General features: G+C 31.4%; 1 protein-coding gene across 1 annotated transcript in view; it reads right to left on the reverse strand.

Moving 5' to 3' along the window:
• LOC100161761 (mushroom body large-type Kenyon cell-specific protein 1) overlaps positions 1 to 11707 on the reverse strand; it is a 125380-nt gene extending 113673 nt beyond the window's left edge. Inside the window, exon 1 of the mRNA XM_029489164.1 lies at positions 11350 to 11707. The gene's annotated coding sequence lies outside the window, so the exon portion shown is untranslated. The remainder of the gene's footprint in view (positions 1 to 11349) is intronic.
• Positions 11708 to 12939: the final 1232 nt, after the last annotated feature.

The raw sequence follows: 12939 nt of genomic DNA on the forward strand, positions 1-12939 counted from the left end.
TATAATATATATATACATATTAGAGCATAACAACAGCTGTGCGAATATTATATAATATACGGTTATAACGTTCGCTAAATTGCGGTCGTTTCGTGCTAAATCTCTCGTTATTATTTGTCGAAAAAAAAATATAATAATAATGATAATATAATCCAAATACTAACCCGCCTACGCAGATAACAGGAGGGCATCTGTAACGGTCTACGTAATTATTATAACGTGTTTGTTGTATACTTATATACGACATATGTATATTATCATGACATATGTGCACACTGCAGGGTGTTGCCCCGCCGAGTGTTTGTCAGTAATTTTTTTTTGAAGTTATTACACTACGCGTTATTATCGGTATACAGTAAAACCTCCCTATAGCGGACCCTCTATTAGACGGAATCCTCCTTATAACGGAAAATGTCAATAGTCCAGGTTCAAAAACTATGTGAAATTTACCTCTCTTATGACGGAAAACTCTTTATAACGGAAAAATGTTTGGTCCAAAACGATTCCGTTATAGAGAGGTTTTACTATACGTGTACTTGGTTATTATAGTTCAGAGTAAGTAAATTGACCAAAATAAATAATGACAAAATATTTCTATTCGGGTTTATCAGCATTCGTATGGATATCTGATAAGATGATGACTATATAATTCTAATATAGGACATCTATAATTTATGGATGTTGAGCATTTGAGAAATTCGGTTAATATAATCCCCGTCATGTATATTACGTCAACTAAAATTAACACAATTCTAACTACCCGTTGTCATCTCGTTACCACTGGCCACTCTATAGTCGTATATAGATATAATACTTTGTGATATTATATCCACATGCGTGAAAGCAGTTCATATAAGTGATATAACGCATATACCGTGGTCCGTGAACTTGAACAGTTGAAGTGTTACTACATATACGGTATATAAGCAGTGCTCGAATTGGGGGGGGGGGGGGTGCGCACAGGGACGGAGCTCCCCTACTATTTTTATTTTTTTTTTGCGTACCCCTACTATTTTTTGTATGGCCTGTGTTGAATAATTGCGCCCTTGGAACGCATTTTTTTAAATCGTTAGATTGAGCTCCTCTACTTAATTTTTCCCTAATTCGAGCACTGTATATAAGTATATTATAATGGACAGGTATATAGATTTTCAGGTGTACTGATTTTGAACTATGCTGGGCACCTAAGTCATCCCTCCCCCAAAGTCTACCTTTGCAGTGGTACCTTTGATTGCGCAGATTTAGCCAAATACCTAATATTAATATTAATTTCGCATACCTAATCCAAGAAAAAGAAATTGTACTCCATGAAAACGTTCTATATATAGCCTATATGTGAAATATAGGTATATCGCTTAGGTATAGTATACTATTAGGTAAGTACCATTATGACCATGAAGGGTGACAAAAAATTGCAGTCCTTCAGAATGAAATTATAAAACCTTATTCATTATAATCTCGAATGAAAACATTTCTATTATTACGTTATTCAAATAAAATTTATCATCACATTGTCAGTCAGCTAAAAATGAATCCTTTACATTACTACATTTAAACATGAATAATAAATATGCGTATACATTTCAACCTATTTAAAGTAAATAAGAAAATAATTCACATAAAACTTGTATGCCTAAATAATACCCACGTGAGATGAATTACGACGATTTAAATTTTAATAAATATCGTATAAAATGTTTTCCATTTTTTTTCACGCTATATTTATGGTATAAGTATTATAAAGTTATATAATAATATAATAGCGTGATCGGATTATACAGTAGACACGAAAAAAACTTTTCTTAATTTATTTGCTTTAGCTTCGAAAAAAGTTCTGTGAGTGAAAAAAAAGGGAAAAAAAGTAGCCCCGAGGCACGTGCCGTACGCTAATCCTGCGCAGCTCTGCAACTATATATATAGGGAGTTGTAGTCGGTCGATAACAAAAACGTATCGATGTGACGATATCGCTATTGATTATTACTTCTTATTATCATCATTACTCTATTATGTACACCTATTTCAGAATGTGCAGGTGGTCGGTATATTATTATAATATTGTACTGCAGCTGGCGAGGAGCCCCGAAAAAAGAAATGTTTTCTGTGCGCAATGATTGGTAGGTCGTATACTTACCGCTCACGATTGTACACATAATATTTTATTTTGCGGCGGGAGAACTTGCAGCGTCGTCCGCGGATATATAACCGCGATTTTTGGCGACGATTACACGAGTACAGTGAATGCCGCCGCGGTCATACGCACGCGCGTGTTGTACCTTATAAATATTATCTATTTCTTTTGTTTCGCTTTCGTTTCACGCGACCATCATCATCATAATAATAATAATACTGCAGGCTGCCACGTATAGGAATAGAGTATAGCCAAGCACGCTCACCCCCTTTTTCTTCGGGGTAATCCAATCGTTCAAAATCTGATTTTGGGAACCATTGTAAATATAATATTATGTACAGAGCACATTTTATTATTCTTGGAAAATTTTGGACTACTCATGTGGAGTTACACATTTTTATTTTTCAAGAAGAGGCCGAGAACCCTCCTTTTTCATGGAATAATTTCTCCGAAAATGTTGTCGTATCAAAATCAAAATTCAAACAGTAGTTTCCGAATTATTTTTAACTTTGTGTACTGAGGATAATATAGCTATGGTCCGTGATAATGGATTTGAAAGATATGAAGCTTTGACACCATGGTAATTTTAAAATTTGTATAGATACATTCAAGTTTAGAGCTGGGTACATCAAAATATTCAAAAATGTTGTCCACTAAATAATTTACAGTATAAAGGGATTACTCATTTGAACAAAAGAAGTATGTACCACCAACAGGATACTCCTCAAGTAGGTAAAAATTCTTAAAAATTTGAAAATAAATAATCTCTAGGTAAGTATATTTACAAATTATTACAAAAATCAAAATTTGAATAAATTCAATGATTTAATAAAATGAAAAAAGGGGAGGGGAGTATTCTTGGTGAATCACCCGGTGTATTGTTAAAATATACTATATATACACACATTCAACTATCAATAATATTATGGACGTCGAGTACTATACATATATAATACGCGTATACGTAGTGGTGTTTCTGTAAATATAATATTATATTCGTAAGTATACGCCATTTTTGTCAAACTATATTGTAGTATAGCAGGTTTCCAAAAAGTAAAATGTCCTCACTCACCTCGATTTGATTCCTCAAAAATATTTTTATTTTTTTTGTACTTCACACTGCTTTCAAGTTCCATTCAAACCTAAAAACCATTGTTATGAAAATAACGTACAAATTCATATGCTCAAAATACAGCTATATTACGCTCACCAATGGAGGTGAAAGTTCAATTTTATTCATTCTTTACAAAATGTTATTGCTGTATAAGTTTGTACCTGGTAAGTTGTTGTCATCATTTTTTTCTCACACAAACAAGACGTATACTAAATATTAAAATTAAAGAAATTATATATTTTATGATATACCAGCTGCAGTACCCAAAATACAAGTCTTAGGTTGTAGCTGTATAGTATCAGTTTTTGTTTACCTAAGAATATAATATGTACCTATGCAGAAATAAAAAAAATCTAGAAGACAGTCTAGGCACCCCTAAATATATGTATAATACTACTAAATCGTTTTGGTGCATTAAATCAATATTAAATTATACCCAATATTAAAATCGACGATATATTTTATCGTATATCTACATTTGTTATTAGTCATTGCGGTATCTTCACGAGCCTCGTGGCATGATGTGTTTTACATTTAAGTACGACGGACTACGGACAGACAGATATATTATACACACTATATTATTATGTTAGTTAAATATTATTGTTACGACTTAAAGTTTATAATAATTGTATGTGTCGAATGGTTAAGGTTCTGTACGAGCGTAAGTAAATACATTTCTCTCTATTTAAATATGCAACCATCAGGTTGTTTTGTACTTACGCAACAGTGTCAATTTAATATTGTCTATAGACTATCTACATATACTGAGTTGACTCTTGATTTGACTGTTGCGTAACCAACACGGGTTTCCAGATAACCAAGGTAACCAAGGAGGAGTACCTTTCGTGTATATAGTTTCCACTTTCCAGCCACTGCCTATAATGTATATATATGTAACGTATATTGTGATTATTTTGACGCCAAATTCTCATTATATCGATCAGTTTTTGTACGACGTTAATTAATTACTACGGTTTAAAACTACGTATACGCGCCAGAGTACAATGAAAATGCACTGATTTAAACTACAAAATGCATTGTTTAAAACCCTTTACAAATAAACATTATTTGAAATAACTAAAACAACAAATGTCAGTAACTTTAAGTTGACTAAATAAAAGTGTTAATAAAAGAATGAAGCTTTATATAGTCCTTAAGAAATAACGTACGGTTTTTACTGCTGTATTGTTATTAAACAATTCAAAAAACAAAACTTGTAGCCTTATTTTAATAGAACGCCCACATTAATAAACACTAAATAATCAATAATTTTACAAACAAATTACATTACCGTGGTTAGGTTTTGAGTTACCATATCTTTTCTGTAAATTAAAGGTACAGTAGTCAGTAACCCATATTTTATAGATTAACCGGGACATCATTTTCACTGAGAAATCTGTCTAGTGCGCCCCTGCCACTGTAGTTTAACTTGAATGCCTTCTTTGTTGGTTATATATTAAACAGTTATAATTTATCAACATTTTGGGAAAAATTTAGCTTGAAAATTAAAATATTAAGAATTACCATTAAAAAACCGTACTGAAACATTTTTAAATTATATAAAGTTTAAGTAGGTACTTCAGATGACGTTACAACATAAAAGTTGAAGTTGTCTGGAATAATATAAGTATTTTACCATTTTGCGTTAAAATAATGGCATACCAATTATATATTATTTATATTATACGCTTTATAAATATTTTTTTCTCGTTCTGCAATTTAAATGTTTTTCACTAACAATATACCTACCTACATTTATTACAACATTATAAATATTATAATATAATATAATAGGTACCTATAGAGGGCAATATGTTCTCAATTATTGTTCCCTATTTGTTCGCAGTGTTACTGCTGGGTAATGGGTATAGCTAGCTAGGTAAGTAGGTAGGTACCTAGCAATTTGTCCGCCGTCGCAGTGCGGGTCGTGATTTATGACATATTTTTTATTATTATTCCCGTATATAATAATACGCAGCAGCGTTGTCTATCTTTGTACCTATTATAATGTACAGCAAACAAAAATTTAACCGAAAGACTATGCTATATAGTAGGACTTTGTTGCGCTGATTTATCACGCGGATATTTTATACGTGCCTATATAATATGATGTACGAACCGAGAAAAAATAATAAAAGTTTTGTACTTGTATACCTATAATATTATTGTATAATTAAATCACGAATAAATTAAACGCCAGAGCAGTGTTTAGAAATCGACAAATTAAAACTCATATCGATGTAATAGTAACCTAACATATAATAAGTGTGGTGTAGTATTATTGTAATGTTTAAAACGTTTCCGTTGCAACCATATAATATACATGCACGCACGCGGTATAAGCACATTGTTGTAAAACGTGGTAATTTATGGCAGTTTTGTATGTGTGTATGTGTATGTGTGTAGGTTAGTTTCCAGCGTGCAGCATAATATAAAATATGCAATAATATCATACAATTATTAAAAAATTATTATAACACACATAGTCGTGTCTATATATATATATTTTATAAATATGATATGTATTCTACTTATAATATATTATAATAAAATACGATATTACGACGTTATAGTTATAATATCATCTTCAACCCGGGCTGGCAGACATAAGACGTTTAAACCGTTTTACATGCGGTCCATCGCAATAGGAACGAATAAAATATTATATTTACACCGCGATAAAGTAAAATAAATCACTGACGCAGTCGTATATTATAATATTATGCTTATTTTGAAAAAAAACCGATTTGCGTTGGTCTCCTTTCAAAACCGAAAACAATAATATAACTGTAAACGGTGGTGGGCTTTGGATTAACCATCGAAATACTGTGCCCGTGTGTGTGCAGTGTGCACCTAGTTTTTATAGAAATGTATTATAGAATTAATCAAGGCTGAGAAAGTTAATGATTTTTTTAAACTCAGTTAAGTTAAGTTAATATGCACCAATAACAAAAAGTTAAAAGTTAAAAGTTAATTTAACTATAAGGTAACACAGTTAAGTTAAAAGTTAATACACACTTTTTGTTAACTTTTTATTAAGTTAAAAAAAAGTTGATTTGTTTATAGGTACAACGCTAGCGTACTTAATTTTTTTACAACCCAAAACTAAATCATAGATTACCTATAATGTTTATACTTTATACAGTATTTCCATATAAGTTAGATTCGAATGTTACTCATTTTTAACTTTAAACAATTCATCGTAAATATTTTTTTGACATGAAAAAGAAATAGACTGAAATAGTGAAATATAATTAAATTAAAAACAAAATAAATTATCTTACCTTACTTCGTAAAATGAAAAATTAATTCGTTAATTTCACGTTAATTAAAAAAACAAATTTAGTAAGTTAACAGTTAAGTTACTGAAAAGCTAAAAGTAACTAGTTAAGTCAAAAAGTTAAAATAAAATAAACTTTTTAACTTGTTGATGTCCAGTCTTGCAGTAATGACTTATGACCAATCATTGTGAATATTAGATCTATGCATAGAAAACGAGTACACCGTAGTTCATGCGTACGACTCAATATACCATATAATGCAGTGGTTCTCAATATTTTTAGGACCGCGACCCAAATTTATCGCCGAAAATCTATCGTGACCCACGCATGGTTTATTTACAAGATCAAAAATTAGTTCTATAAACAAAATTTGATTACTATATTATTATTTGTTATAACTTATTACTTTATTAATTTATAAATTATAATGAATATAATATTGGTATATAATAAATACATATTTTAGAATCTATATAATTCAAAAAATTTCTGGCGACCCACCAAGAATTAACCCACGACCCACAGTTTGAGAAACGCTGATCTAATGGCAATTCGGTCTGATGGTGAAGGAATATTAAAGAACGCTCTCAATTGATCTGTCCATTATTATTCTGTGCACATTTTACTTGCTATACGGTATAATGTGATATATTACACGGCATTAGATTTCGTATCTATTTCAATTAGAATTATTGCTCCAATCTAAAAGCTGTTGTGCATACTTAAATACTTTGTGGCTAATTAAACGTATATATATATGTAATATTCGCAGTATCTGAGGAGTAAATTAGCATGCGTTTATAATCGCGCGTGCGCAATGACCTCGCTTTGTGGACGCGCAAAAAAAGTGACTTTTGGTTTCAACCAAATTGTATGATATATATGAACATATGACTTTTTAAAAATACAATCGTTCTTGGAAGACGGCGTGATAAGCGCACCCACTTACGTCATAGACGCAACCAGGTGAGGAATGGAGGCCAGATAAGAGAACGTCGATCCCTCGAAAACTTACTTTGTCCATAAAAAGAGGTTCTTTTTTATATTTATTATATTGTGTTCTGTTTTAAAATGATAAATAATTATGAAAATATATTTTATTTAAAAAAAAACTGCTCCATTCTAGGCTACTTATAATATAGTATCGAAATTCGAAATACGTATTTATATTATAGTAGATATATGGGGAATATGAGATTATGTTATTACGGTTCTGTTAAAAGTCAATTCATACTAGTCGGTATTAAAAATTTCAAAATATGAGTATCCAATATAAATTCACGACAGCCATCATTCGAAAAATAGGTACCAAAATATAAGTATAGTTACCCACTTTAAGAATTTTAAAAGTGTCTAAAAATGTAAATTATTTACAAATTAAAACATTATTTAATTTACTTAGGTTTCTACACATAAGTAGGTATACTATGTATGCTAATAGTCAGTAGATTCATTTAAAATTGTAGTTGTTATTGGATAATAGGCTTAAAACACAATTTAGAAACGGGAAAGTTAGCATGCTAATAACTCTAATTACGAGTCAAAAATTAAAGTAAAAACTTAAATTGTTTTTTGTATAAAATATTATTTACAGTGTACAGATTGATAATCTGCATAATGTATATAGGTATCTTATAATTTTTAGTGGCAAGAACATAATTCCCATATAAAATCCTATGGTAAATCTTACTACTCTCAAACGTTGTTTTCATCAATATGAAAAGTGTGTAAGATTGTCTAAGAACGAATAACGCGCTTCAAGATCATGTCTCTGAATTTATTTTTTCTTCCTGAATAATTTTCAATACATTTTCAGTGTTAGATATTAAATCAGAATACGTGTCTCCGAAATGGATTTCTGCTAATATATTATTGAAATTGGAGATGTAGAAAATTGTTATAAAACAAATTCAATAAAACATATTTTAATTTGTTGTCCTTTAAAAATGTATATTAGTCTCGGAACCGTGTCTGGTAGGTTCATGGAGTTTTTAGTGTGGTCTATACATTTATAGATATCCCCCTCCCAACATATAAGTTCGTCTAAATCACCTATGGAATGAACTCAACGCGAAAACATACATCGTCGGATATCATCACTATAATATATGAGACGCTGCAGAGTTATACATGGGTCAACCTGTAAATTGTAATTCATTAATATTTGCATTTAACCACGTGGTCAGGGATGTCCCTGGGGGGTGAAGGTGGCAACCACCCCCTCATAAATCGTGAAATGTTTTGTTTTTGAAAATAGTTAAATACATTTTATAAATGTTGTTAATTATTTTGTAAAGCGGTATTCAAGACTAAAATGTTTTCGCTCCTCCCCCCCTCCATGAAATTGACCTGAAGACGCCTCGCCATGTGGAGTAATAGAAACTTCACGGTATAAATGCATAGGTTATTAATATACAACTCATAATAGATGTACACGTTATGTACATATATAGATACCTACCATTATTTAAGACGGTCGGCGCGTTTCCGTAATAGTATTACCTATATTATATGGCGTTTGTAGGCATAACTTAAACGATTTCCAGCAGTATCTATAATATTATGTAGTGTGTATATAACGAACGCATGATATATACATAATATAACATATATGTATATAGTACGTAAATACGTAATATATATATTTATACATGATATTATACACATTTGTTTATATTATTACGGGCGCCTAGACAAAGAAGGAGGCAAGTAGGTCACTAGTTCTAAGTCTGAAACCCACTTTGCGTGATCTAACCGCGGCGGCGGCGTGAGTGGTTTCACAGTAGGTAATTAGGTAGGTAGGTAGGTAGGTAGGTAGGTAGGTAGGTAGGTAGGTAGGTAGGTAGGTAGGTAGGAGGGTATGTCATAAGTAAGTACTTATTAATATTAAGGTACTTAACCTAACCGAATTCGGTACAATAAAATACATATGTAATTTATAAATCGTTGTCGCTGCTCATAACCATACTCGAGCAAACGCCGAATTTTGAAAATCGTTCGTAGACACGTACGACATAAAAATATAATATTATAAACTATAATATATTAATTACACTATTATTATAGATATCTGATATTGTATTAAACATAACATATCATGGTATATTATAACATGGGTACTCTTTGAGAAAACCACTGAAGCTATAGTATATTATTATTATCAAAATAATACGTGTATTTATTTAACCCAAGCTAATGACCTCAGATGTCGAAGCCTTAACTTAATTTAAAAAATAAAAATGTTTATTATGTATAGGCAAAAATTTGTTTATGCTAAGTTTGAGTATACGCATCACGAAATATATTGTGTTGTGGTTATCATATTTGAATTTCACATAGAGACTGACTATATACAGTCAGAGTTCAACGAACATCTCATCTCCGTACGACTGACGAGCGCAACACGCTACGTACATATCTATAGGTAGCTAGTTCGTACATATTATTAATATATTATTATAATTATCGAGTCACTGTGCGTGTTATATAACTAAATGCACATATGGAGCAATTAATTCGCATATAATACATATATTTTTACTAGGAAAAGATCGACAAAAAGTACATAAGAGTTTGTATTATATTTTACATCGGAGAATCGTTCGTATAATACAATACATATTATTATTGTCGAAGCGATGATGGTCGGATGTTTAATTTAATGCGAGCGCGTGGATTTAAATTTTAAACCGTCCCGACGACGAGCGGATATCTAATATATATATGTATGTTCCGGAATCGAACGAAATTAAAAATGAAAAAAATAAAAATGATAAAACCTATAGAATTTTTTTTTTAAGTACACATTTCATTCTACACACACACACACACAAGCTTGCGCAGAACACGCATACATAATATTATATTACGTGACCCTATTCGCGAGTGCTAGTTAATTTTTTTTTTGAAAACACTGCACCACTATATATATACACTTCAACTGTATATGTATACGTTTCTAGGACTTAAAGCTCACAAAAGTCCTTATTACGACCTATTTTTTAATATACACAAATTAATTCGGCCCGAGGAACCCGGTGCACATAAAACAAACAGGAAATAAATTGAACAATGTCGAAATCAGCCTAATGTATTCGACCTCAACGAGTTGAAGCGGTGGCGGAAGAGAAGCGACATTTGAGTATGATATATACGAGGGGGGCAGGGGGGAGATCGCAATAAACCCGCTATTTCGATTGCACGCGAATTCGCAAAAATATAATATATACGCACAGTGAAACTTCCAGTTTACTGTACAAAGTCTCATGGGCAAGCAACAACAAATACATAATACATTTTCCTTAAATATAGAATTAAGTTCTTAAAAATATTTCGTTAAACGCAGAAAATGTCGTTAAACGGGAGTTTCTTACTACATATATAATATATGCATGCATAAATAGTGCATAATATAAACGCGAGCCACACATAACCTGACGTAAGGAACCTACCTATTTATTGTTAATGCTAAATCCGCGATGTTATGTATAGAGTATATTCGAGTAGTGTATATATTATACATATATAGGTGTATTTATAAATCATATAATATAATAGATCATATTATTATAATATAGAGGGCAAACGCACTGAGTTTTCGTATATACACTACGATATAATATTAAATACCAATACGTATAATAACATTATTGTTATAATATTTTTGTCGTCACATATTATATTTTATTATATTATCATTATGCACTTTTTTCCGTCAACCGGTTCTCGGATCAAATTTGCATTTTGGCTCGTGATAAGCATGTAATATAATATATATTTAATTGTAAAAAAATTAGGCAGACCTGTATATTTTATTACTGACCTCGTATACACTGTGACTATATTCGCTGCCATATCGCCGCAGCAGCTCTCCACGTATATATATATTTTATACTCGCGTTATATAGGACGTAGCTATGCACGTTTATAATAATATATTATATTATTTAATGCGGTTTTCCACAAATCGACAAAATGTGCATTGAAAAATGTGTGAGTACAGGTACGGTGTAATTGTGCTTCTCAAAATATATTGTACGTACACTGCTGCAGTGTACAACCGTGATGATGATATTATTATGCTGGTTTGTTGAATCGTATTTTATACGCTACGGCGCCGTAGATATATTATTATGATATATGTAAATGGTGCATTAAACCGTTGGCGCGAGACTTACGTGTGCGCCTATCTGAAACAAACTATATAATCGAACCAAAGTAACAATATTACTGAAACTCGATAAGAGCCGCGTGCATCGTATATATAATAATAATATATTGTCTATTGGTATAGGTACATAATCTAAATGAAATTCTATAATAATCTGTGACTTATAACCGTAGATAAGTAGAGATAGGCGTGATTTCGAGACGCTCGGAAAAAGAAGTAGGTATTCACAGCGAAAACAACTGTTTACTGAAACGATATTGAACTATAAATTAAAGGGACCCATTGGCCGTTTTTAATCGTATCGGTCTAAACCCTGAAACGACCGATGTACAATCATATACACATACACATAAATATTATATATACACTTTATTATTGAATATCTTCTGTTGGATCACCGCGGCATTTTGGTAGTGTTGACTGCTGACGTCGACAAAATGACGATAAAGCCAACTGATGTTATGTCGACATCCTTATAAACGGTATTACACGTGATTATTGAAAAAATACCAATATCACATTAAGTATAGTGTTTTGTTTTTTTAGTAACACTATAAAGTAAAGATGAATTTTGAAAAAGAAAATTCGTTTGGTACGGTACTAATTAAACAATTGAACAAATCGAAAATCCATTTCCTATGCATAATCTATAGAAAAGAGAATACATATGAATTCACAACATATTGTGTTTTCAAAACTAAAATCGGGCTTTTTTGGTACTGGGTGAATTTTTCTCCTGCTTTTTGGGACTTTTATGTTGAAACTTTTTTGATCGCCAAATATAGTTACGTAGTGTGACTGTGCACATGCACGCGTGTATGTACGTTACGGATTTCCAAGCATCTTAGACCTTAGTCGTAGTTTATCTACTCACGCACACTAATTGATCAGTAACTATACACACTAAGTCACTCATCTCTCACGATGGATATAGAATATTGCCTAAATCCGACCTCTCAAAAATGGTTCGCTTTCAACAGCGCATACGATCCAATTATGATGAGTACATAGAAAAGTATTCGAATAGAAAATTCTATTTAACAATACGACGTGTTAAAGTAAACTATAAAACGAGTTGGGAAAGCTCAATCTGCGAGTGTGCTAAATTCCTTGTTTCCAAACGTATTTTAATATACAACTATACAACACAATATAAACTATAATTCCAAATGCAATTCAAATAGAATTTGTTAACCCTAATATTTGAGTTGTATATTTTTGAAAGTAAGAACCTATATTTAA

The sequence above is a fragment of the Acyrthosiphon pisum genome, chromosome A2 (genome assembly GCF_005508785.2).
Source record: "Acyrthosiphon pisum isolate AL4f chromosome A2, pea_aphid_22Mar2018_4r6ur, whole genome shotgun sequence".
NCBI lineage: Eukaryota > Metazoa > Arthropoda > Insecta > Hemiptera > Aphididae > Acyrthosiphon > Acyrthosiphon pisum.